The sequence below is a fragment of the Trichechus manatus genome, unplaced genomic scaffold (genome assembly GCF_000243295.1).
Source record: "Trichechus manatus latirostris isolate Lorelei unplaced genomic scaffold, TriManLat1.0 scaffold00180, whole genome shotgun sequence".
NCBI lineage: Eukaryota > Metazoa > Chordata > Mammalia > Sirenia > Trichechidae > Trichechus > Trichechus manatus.
In genome coordinates, this window is record NW_004444116.1 from 10,566 (window position 1) to 21,202 (window position 10,637).

The window sequence follows — 10,637 nt, forward strand, 5'->3', positions numbered from 1 at the left end:
AATTATTAAAAGTTTCACCTTTTCAGATTGGCTAAAAACTGCTAAATATACATGATTCTACATTTTGAATTGTCTTATTTAATAATCATTGGTACAGATTTCAGTAATGACAGGAGGGTCTTCATTGGTCCAACAAATCTTACTATTTACTAAATGCTAATAGACAAAGAATGGAAAATACGTGGGTATTTTGTGCTCTGTTTAAGATGTGTTTTTGTAAAAGTTTCCCTAAAAGATGTTTTCCAAGGTTGTCCTAGCTATTGTTTTTATACCTCAGGACCCAGCTGATGTGTATTTGTGAGTCCAGCTCCAGCCAAGTCACTTTCTTTATACCCAAGGACAGTGAATAATGGCTCCAATTTTAACTCCTAAGTCAGGGTGACACACCCCCTTCACCTCTTCTGCCCACACATTCATCTATGATAACGCTGGTACAGTAGAAAGAATCCAAGGCATGAAATCCAGTCACATCTGTTTCAATGTAATATTTAATACATTGTTACAGGAAAGGGAAAATCAATACTCTTTCTAGATCTCATTTTCATCATCTGCTAGATGAGAAATTTAAGCCAGAATGCTACTTAGAAGGGAGGATGGTGAGACTTCGTCTTAAATGCTTTGTAATTATCAAGAGAGATTAGTCTCTGGAGAAGGTCATCATGCTTGGTAAAGTAGAGGGTCAGAGAGAAAGAAGGCCCCCAACGAGACGGATTCACACAGTGGCTGCAACAATGGGCTTAAACATAGCGATGATTGTGAAGATGGTGAAGTACCAGGCAGTGTTTCCTTCTGTTGTACTTGAGATTGCTATGAGAAGGCACCTAACAACAACACTCTGTGCCAGGGATTGTTCTTTTTACAAAGGCTACAGTAGTAAACAAACACACAAAAAAAGTCTTTCCCCTCATAGACCTTACATTCTAGTGATACAGAAACACAGTACACAAAATGATTAATTACATTGTTGTTGTTGTTAGGTGCAGCTGAGTCGATTCTGACTCATAGCTACCCTATGTACAATGGAACGAAACATTACCCAGTCCTGTGCCATCCTCACAATCTTTGTTATGCTTGAGCCCATTGTTGCAGTCACTGTGCCAATCCATCTCGTTGAGTGTCTTCCTCTTTTTCACTAACCCTCTAATTTACCAAGCATGATGTCCTTCTCCAAGGACTGAACCCTCCTGATAACATGTCCAAAGTATGTGGGTTGTAGTCTCGCCATTCTTGCTTCTAAGGAGCATTCTGGTTGTACTCTTCTAAGACAGATTTTTTCCTTCTTTTGGGAGTCCATGGTATAGTCAATATTCTTCGCCAAGACCACAATTCAAAGGCATCAATTCTTCGATCTTCCTTATTCATCGTCCAGCTTTAGCATGCATATGAGGCGAGTGAAAACACCATGGCTTGGGTCAGACACACTTTAGTCTTCAGAGTGACGCCTTTTCTTTTCAACACTTTAAAGAGATTTTTTGCAGCAGATTTGCCCAATGCAATGCATCTTTTGATTTCTTGACTGCTGCTTCCATAGGTGTTGATTGTGGATCCAAATAAAAAGAAACCCTTGACAACTTCAAATTTTTCTCCATTTATCATGATGTTGCTTACTGGTCCAGATTTTATTTATGTTGAGGTGTAATCCATACTGAAGGCTATAGTCTCTTGGATCTTTATCAGTAAGTGGTTCAAAATTCTTTTCACTTACAACAAGCCAGGTTGTGTTATCTGCATAACACAGGTTGTTAATGAGTCATCCTCCAATCTTGATGCCCCATTCTTCTACACATAGTACAGCTTCTAGGATTATTTGCTCAGCATACAGATTGAATAAGTATTGTGAAAGGATACAACCCTGACACACACCTTTCCTAACTTGTTCTGCTCAAATGATTTCCTCTTGATCTATGCACAGGTTTCTTATTAGCACGATTAAGTGTTCTGAAATTCCCATTCTTCGCAATGTTATTCATAATTTATTATGATCCACACAGTCAAATGTCTTTGCATAGTCTATAAAACAGAGGAAAACGTCTTTCTGGTATTCTCTGCTTTCAGCCAGGATCCATCTGACATCAGCTATGATATCCCTGGTTCCACATTTTCTTCTGAATCCGGCTTGAATTTCTGGTATTCTCTGTCGATATACTGCTGCAGCCCCTTTTGAATGATCTTCACCAAAATTTTACTTGTGTGTGATATTAATGACATTGTTCGATAATTTCCACATTGGGTTGGATCGCCTTTCTTGGGAATAGGCATAAATATGGATCTCTTCCAGTCGATTGGCCAGGTAGCTGTCTTCCAGTGCTGCATCTGCCTGTTGAAACGTCTCAGTGGGTAGTAAATTCGACCTTAATGACTTGGATGGAGTCAAGTTTTCGGGACCTTCATTTGCTGATGTGGCACGACTCAAAGTGACAAGAGACAGCTGCAAACATCCATTAATAATTGGAATGTGGAAGGTACGAAGTATGAATCTAGGAAAATTGAAAATCGTCAAAAATGAAACGGAACACAAACATAGATATCCTAGGAATTAGACAGGTGAAATGGACGGTATTGGCCATTTGGAATCGGACAATTATATGGTCTACTATGACAGGAATGACAAAATGAAGAGGAATGGCATTGCATTCATCAAAAAGAAAATTACAAGATCTATCCTGAAGTACAACGCTGTCAGTGATAGGATAATATCCATACGCCTACAAGAAAGACCAGTTAATACAACTATAATTCAAATTTATGCACCAACTACTTAGGCCAAAGATGAAGACATTGAAGATTTTTATCAGCTTCTGCGGTCTGAAATTGATCGAACATGCAATTAAAATCCATTGATAGTTACTGGTGATTGGAATGCTAAAGTTGCAAACAAAGAAGACGAATCTGTAATTGGAAAATACGGCGTTGGTGATAGAAATGATGCTGAAGATCTCATGATAGAATTTTGCAATACCAACGGTTTCTTCATTACAGATACCTTTTTTCAGCAATATAAACAGTGACTATATACGTGGACCTCCCCAGATGGAATACACAGGTATAAAATCGACTACATCTGAGGAAAGAGACGATGGAAAAGCTTAATATCATCGGTTAGAACAAGGCCAGGGGTCGACCATAGAACAGACCATCAATTACTCATATGCAAGTTCAAGTTGAAACTGAAGAAAATTAAAACAAGTCCATAAGAGCCAAAGTATGACCTTGAGCATATCCCACCTGAATTTAGAGACCATCTCAAGAATAGATTTGATGCACTGAACACTAATGACCGAAGACTAGACAAGTTGTGGAATGACATTAAGGACATCATACAAAGGAAAGCAAGAGGTCATTAAAAAGACAGGAAAGAAAGAAAAGACCAAAATGGATGTCAGAAGACACTCTGAAACTTGCTCTTGAACGTCAAGTAGCTAAAGAAAAAGAAAGAAATGATGACGTAAAAGAGCTGAACAGAAGATTTAAAAGGGCAGTTCGAAAGGCAAAGTAAAGTATGATAATGACATGTGCAGAGACTGGAGACAGAATACCAAAAGGGAAGAACACACTCGGCATTTCTCAAGCTGAAAGAACTGAAGAAAAAATTGAAGCTTTGAGGCTTTGAGTTGCAATAGTGAAGAGCTCTACGGGGAGAATAGTAAACGATGCAGGAAGCATCAAAAGAAGATGGAAGGAACACACAGAGTCACTATACCAAGAACAACTGGTCGACAGTCAACCATTTCAGGTGGTAGCATATGATCTGGAACCAATGGTAAGGAAGGAAGAAGTCCAAGCTGCACTAAAAGCACTGGCAAAAAGCAAGGCTTCAGGAACTGATGGAATTTGAAGTGAATTACATAATTCATTAACAGTAGACGAGTATTTTAGAAAAAAAATCACAGATGAAAATGAGGCTTTCAGGAGTAGTGGAAGTCTGGAAGTTCGGGGTGACTTCACTAATAATGTGATATTTGAAGAAGAGGGGTTAGTTACATACATATTTGGAAAAGAATGTTGAAACCTAGGGAAATAGTCAGTGCAATGGCCCTGAGGCAGAAGCAGGTCTGATGTATTTAAAGTAGAGCAAGGTCACTGTAACTGCACCAACATGAGCAGGGGAGAAAGCAGTAGGAGAATAGGTCAGAGAGAAAAATGAGTGGGGAGCAGGGAGATTATGTAGAGACTTACAGGTCATTACAAAGATTTTGGCTTTTTTTTTTTTTTTTCTGAATACAGTAAGAAGCCAAGCAGAGAGTACACTAAGGATTCATTGTTGGGTTTTAAATATTCTGTAGAAAGTATCTTGTTAAAAGAAATGCAAGACAAATTAAGAGACATTAATAATATTCTGGAGTCCTGGTGGCACAGTGGTTAAGAGCTCTGCTGCTAACTAAAGCCCAGCAGTTCGAATACACTAGCCACTCCTAGGAGACCCTATGGGGTCACTACAAGTCAGAATGGACTCCATGGCAACAGGTAATAATATTCCACATCAGAGAATATTATGGCTTGAGTCAGGCTATTAGTACTGGAAGTGTTAAGAAGTGGCCATATTCCAGATATACTTTGAAGATAACGCAAAAAAATATTTTCTGAGTGATTGGATATGAGGAATAGAGCAAAAATGGTGTCAGCATAGGTCCCAAGTTCTTTGTCGTAAACAGTTGGAAGGATGAAGTTGCAGTTAAATGGGACAGGGATAAATGTGGTTGCAGTTTCAGAGGATAGCTATGAATTCCAGTTTGGGATATGTTAAGTTTAAGATGGTTATTGTAAGATTTCTAAGAGGAGATATTCAGTAGGCTAAGAGATACACAATGGTACTCAAATAAAGACCAGGTAACTCATAAACCAGGAGATGATGAGTTTAGCCAGGGAATTAGAATAAATAGAGACAAGACCTAAGGATTGAGCTCTGAGACTTTCCAGTGTTCACCCAAAAGCCAAAGAGGTCTTTGGATCAAAATGGGCAATGTCATGTTCCTCTTTAAAACAGTCCCTTCTACCCTACTCATCACATTCAGATCAAAATCCAACCTCCATACTGTGGCAGACCTTCCTTAACCTCCCTATTCCTGCACCTATCATTCTACTTACCTTCTCTTCTCTGCACATTGTGATTCAAACTTAAAACTGAAGCTCCCCCTACACCACTTACTCTCTTTTCCATATTCACCCTAGACAGAATCCCCCATCCATTCAACCTCTCTTCAACCACCTCACTTTTTTTAAAAAATTAACTAAAGTATACATTAGCCATCAATTTTCCCAGCAAGTCCTGATCATTAGGACTGGGGGTGACGCCTCTTTTCTGTGCTCCTGTGAGGAAACCCGGTGATTTTTATCCTTTATTCTACTCAGCAATTTTATTGTAATTGACTTACTCTGGGAAAATTTGTTGTAATGATCAGTTTAGTTGCCCCTTCCGTCCTTCTAGTGTGCCATTTCCCTAAGGACATCAGTTACTTCCAGTGACCAGCCTGGGATTGGGCTGCTGAATAATTTCTTTAAAATAAATATTAAAGCAAATTGTTGAGAAAGGTTGACAAAGAAACATATGTGTTAAATGTAATCGCTGTTTATCCTGCTGATCTGATCTCAAAACAAAGAGGGTGAGGCTGGAGATGGTTCTAGTGAGAAACACACTTTTCCCATTTTTACACACAATATTTTCATCAGGTATGTGACCTTTCTCACAGTCTTAGAAGCCTCTCTCTTATCACGAGTTTCTAATACTTTGGGACAAGCACATTTTCGCTGCTGAGCATCTTCATTCAGCTGCACTCAGCTTTACGAAAGTTTAATTTTCAAACCTAGTGGACGGCAGATTGTTTCCACTCCCCGGGGTAAGGACAGTGAGTTAAGACAGTTGAGATGGAATGAATAACAAAGAACAGTCAGGTACATCACCATGGTCATCTTCCTGCTATAAAACCAATTAAAGGATATCGGACTCAGAGTTTACACGTTCCACAGCAGAAAGTAACAGTGATACAGAAGAGAAGTTCGTTTGACTTCTAGTAGAGTCACTTGCCACAGATTCCACTTCCATAACGGCCCCACCACGCCACGACCCTCGCTGGGCAGACAACTGGGCACAGAACCGCACCCACACCCTCTGCCCCTCGGTTTCTCCCTCTAGTGCTGCGACACAAAGCGCAGAAGGCTTACTGAGCTGAGCCTGTTTGTCCTAGTTCCTAAAGGATCATGTTCAGTCATCGGGAGATGAAGACAATTCCTTCCTGCACTGGCAGAGAAATGAACCTAGAATTTATCTAGAAATTCCTTGGAACTTGAACGAGATTTTCCTACCTGGTGTTTTGAAGAAATTGAGACCCTGGGAATAGCATTTGCTTGGCTATATTTTGTCTTATTTTGATACTGTTAATTCTACAAATTGGAAAGTGTAAGGGGAAAAAAGGCTCTTCAACCATGAAAATGTGCTGAAGAAAAGCACAAATTTCAGATTAACCAATTTTGAAACGGAGTATGGGCTTGGCGAGCAAGTTTCCGTAGTGTAGTGGTTATCACGTTCGCCTAACACGCGAAAGGTCCCCGGTTCGAAACCGGGCGGAAACAAACAGATCATTGTTTTTGTGAATTCGGAATTTAGCGCCAGAAACTCATCGTCCGAACATGCTTCAACCAAGCCCCTAATCTTCACGTTCCTTTCGTAGTACCAGACTTTATATTAAAAGACTATGCTGTTGACTTGCCTCCTAGTCCGCCTCCAGATAATTGTCAGGTTCTCCACTTTCCATTCGGTTAGAAAAGATTCTGCACCGGTTAGACAGGCGAGGTCTCCATCTTTTCCTGGGCAGGATTAAAACTGAAGTGTCCTGAGACAATAGTACGGCAGCTGTATGCAAAAAAAAATCGTTGCCGTCGAGTTGATTCCGACTCATAGCGACTCTACACAGCAGAATGCAACTGCCCCATACAGTTTCCAGAGAGCGCCTGGTGAATTCAAAGTACTGACCTTTTGGTTAGCAGCCATAGCTTTTAACCACTACACCACCTGGGTTTCCAAATATGAAATACAAGACTTTAAATGTTATATAGGTAGTTGGCCAGAAGTAGTGAGGCTGAAGCAGGGTCCCCGGGCTACAATATATTTTTATATAAAAGTTTGTTAAAAGGGATATAGTTAATGATGGAATCCATTATGTGTGAGCGTTCTTTAAAATCATTATGAAAAGTTCCAGAAAGGAATAAGAGTACAAGCTGATACTCACTGTTTCATTGTTTCTCTACCTAGGGGTGGAATGTTCCACGAAGGGTACTTTAATTTAACCAACAAAAGGTTATGCTACAGGGAAGTTATATTCTAACAAAGGAGTGTTTTACAATTTCTTTTTGACTGACCTGAGAAACCGTCGCAAGTCACCAAGCCAAGAAGAGATGTTGCCAAGTTGTTCCCAAGGAAACCTTGCCATAGTAACTAAAGGGAATCTAGCCAACAAAGACTCCTTGAATCATCATGTATTTCCATATGTTATGTGTCCACCTTTGACAAAATTGTAATTTTCCTTAATTTACTTCCTTCTGTATTAGTATATTAGAAACTCCCTGATTGTGATTCAGTGGATTCCGCTAGTCTCTTGTGCCCAGTGCACACTGGCAAATCCCTCATTGCAATAATCATCTTTATCCTTGCTTGATAAAAATCTCTTGTGATTAAATTTGATTCTGGGGTCTTTTTCCCCTACGGCAGACAAGATGGTGGCTGTCAAGGTGGTGAGAAGTAGTCAGAGACTGGATCTATTTTGAAGACAGAAAGAAGAGAAATTCCTGACGCACTGGATGTTAGGTGTGTGAAAAAGAGTGAAATAAATGATGGCTTCAAGACTTTTTTGCCTGAAAGAGTGTAAAGAACTGAGTTGCCATTAACTGAAATGGTGAAGATTGAAAGTAGTGAATTATTAGAGAAAAGTGGGAGTTCAGTTTTAGACATGCTAACTTTTAGATGCCTAGTATGAAACATCCAAATGGTAATGCCAAGCAATCAGTTGTATATCCAAGACTCGAGGTTAATGGAGTGGTCGAGACTGCAGATACAAATTTGTGAGTTGTAGGCATATAAACCAAAAAACGAAACCCATTTTTGTCAAGTGGTTAAGGGCTCAGCTGCTAGCTGAAAGATCACCAGCTCAAACTTACCAGCCATTCCAGGGGAGAAAGATGTGGCAGTCTGCTTCCATAAAGATTATAGCCTTGGAAACCCTACAGGCATCTCTACTCTGTCATATAAGGTCGCTATGAGATGATGTCTGCATGTATAAGATTTAAGCCATTAGAATGGCTGAGATTACCAGGGAGTGAATGTGTATAGAGAAGAGTTTCAAGGATCAATCTGCGAGACATTCTACTACAGAATGGGTGAGGAGAGAAGAAACAAACTTAGGATATTGAGAAGGATGAGCCACTGAAATAGAAAGATGGTCCGGACAGCAGGGTCTTGGAAGTCAAATGAAAAAAAAAGTTTTAAGACAGTAAGTAAGTTTATTGACACTGAGAAGTTGTCTTAGTTTCTTAGTGTTGCAGTAACAGAAATACCACATGTGGTTTTCTTTAAGGAACAGAAATTTATTTTCTCACAGTTTAGGAGGCTGGAAGTCCAAATTCAGGGCACAGCTCTAGGGAAATGCTCTCTCTCCACTGGCCCTGGGGAAAACTCCTTGTCTCAGTTTCTATAGCCCCAGAGTTCCTGGGTTCCTTTGTAATCCTCACACGTCTTCCCCGGTTTGGGATCCCTTATCTCAGTGCCTAATCTGTTGTTTTTGTATCTCAAAAGTGATTAAATTTAAGATATCCCTTACACTGATATGGCCTCATTAACATAACAAAGAAAACTGATTCCTAAATGGGATTAAATCTCTAGGTATAGGGGTTTGGATTCCAACACGTATTTTCGGGGGACACAATTGAATCCATAGCAGAAGTTAAGGAAGATAAGATCTTGAAAAAATGAGAAGAGGTCGTTGGTGATCTTGAGAAGTTTCCATGAACAAGTGGTGTCACAAAACCAGAATGTAGTGGATTTACAAATAGCAGGAGAGAAACTGGAGATAGCAAATCTGGATAACTCTTTAGAGGAGATTTTTTATAAGGTCATCTGAGAAATAGGGTAGTAGGTGGAGGGATATGTTGGGTCAAGAGAAATCTTTTTAAGATAGGAGAGGAATAGCATATTTGAGAGTTCGTGGGAATAACAGGTTAGGAGAAAATTGAGAGGTTTCACACATTCACTTTGACTTGGCATCGTTCTACGAAATGGTAATCGTGAATAAAAAAAAAGAATCTGTCTTCGTGGACTAAAATTATAGCGAAAGCGAACTGATAGTTAAAATTTTTAAAAAGGAAAAAATGCTTTATGACTGATTATTTTCACAACTCAAAATATCAATTTCAGCAGTATGAAAGGGCAGTTCAGGGGTGAGTAGACACTCAGGTAGAGGAGATAATCAGATAGAAAAAGTGCTTGACGGCCACGCGGAGACACAGTCCTCTGGACCCTGAAAATGGGACAAAGAGAATGAGACGCTCAAATAAACAGTGGCCATCAGACAATCATCCCATCCACAAGACCACCCTCACTCCTACCCTAGTTTTATTTACTAAAATTTCATCTTAAGGTTTTATGTCACTTGTTCCAAAAAACGGTTTTTTCTTCCTCTCCCCTGCCCCGCCCCCTTCGGGGGGGAGCAAAGAGGGTATAGGTGTCACTACTGAGGATTAAGGAAATAAAGTCGACATGTGATCCAAATTTAATGTTAGGAAGGCTATTTTCAAAGTGCAGCTGGTGTGAAGTGAGGACAGTAAGATCTTTTTTTAAGGAAAACGCAACTTCTTTCCTTGGCCGGTACGGAGATGGAAACTGAGGCCTTCCCGTTATTAGCACCGCGCTCTAACCAGCTGAGCTAACCGGTCGCACGCCTGAGAGTTTGCTTTCACATTCAGAGAGTGCAAAGATTGTTCACTCCCTCTTCACTTGTCCAAAAGATACTCTCCTTTACATACTCTTAACTATGACTAAACGACACTGTTGTTTCAAGTTTCTCTTTATGGTTTCGATTTACCCTTTCCGCACTCCCGCAAAAAGAAAAAAGAAACACAAAAAACTGTACCTCAAGGAGAAATGAATTTGCTCCTCCTTTAGAAAATAAGAAGTTCTGGAGACCGTCGATTTTTTTACCGAGAGAAACATTCACTAGAGAAGGCTCCCTCATCCTACCCCAGGCAGCCTTTGAGAAGGTTCCAGACACCCTCAAGAAGCATCTGGTCGATTTGGTCCCCACGCACGGCGTGATGATTCCTCTCCAGATTGGTAGGCCATTCAGGTGGATTTGCCGTACCTGTTCCTAAATCCTGAGGAGATGCTCCTCCTCTGTGCTCAGTGAAAACGCCCTGCGGTGTGGATCTCTGTTGGTCCATTTTGAGGTTTTATCGTCATTAACTGCCTTATGTTCCTCTTTCCTTTCCCGGAGAAGGAGGACTGTGTTGTCTCGTTCTTTACTCCTCTAGTTAGTATCCCAGGTGCCCGCACAGCATGGTGGTTGGCTCAATCAACTAAGTGCAGGAATGGGGAAAAAGTGCAGAGAAAATCATGTTTGCTGATGATCAGGTCCTAGAAAAATAAACAAAGGCTC

The 10,637-nt window shown here is 40.2% G+C and overlaps 1 non-coding gene across 1 annotated transcript; it reads left to right on the forward strand.

The window, feature by feature from the left end:
• Window positions 1-6,494: 6,494 nt before the first annotated feature.
• Window positions 6,495-6,567, forward strand: TRNAV-AAC (transfer RNA valine (anticodon AAC)). The gene has a single exon. It is a non-coding gene; the product is annotated as a tRNA-Val (tRNA).
• The last annotated feature ends 4,070 nt before the right edge of the window (window positions 6,568-10,637 follow it).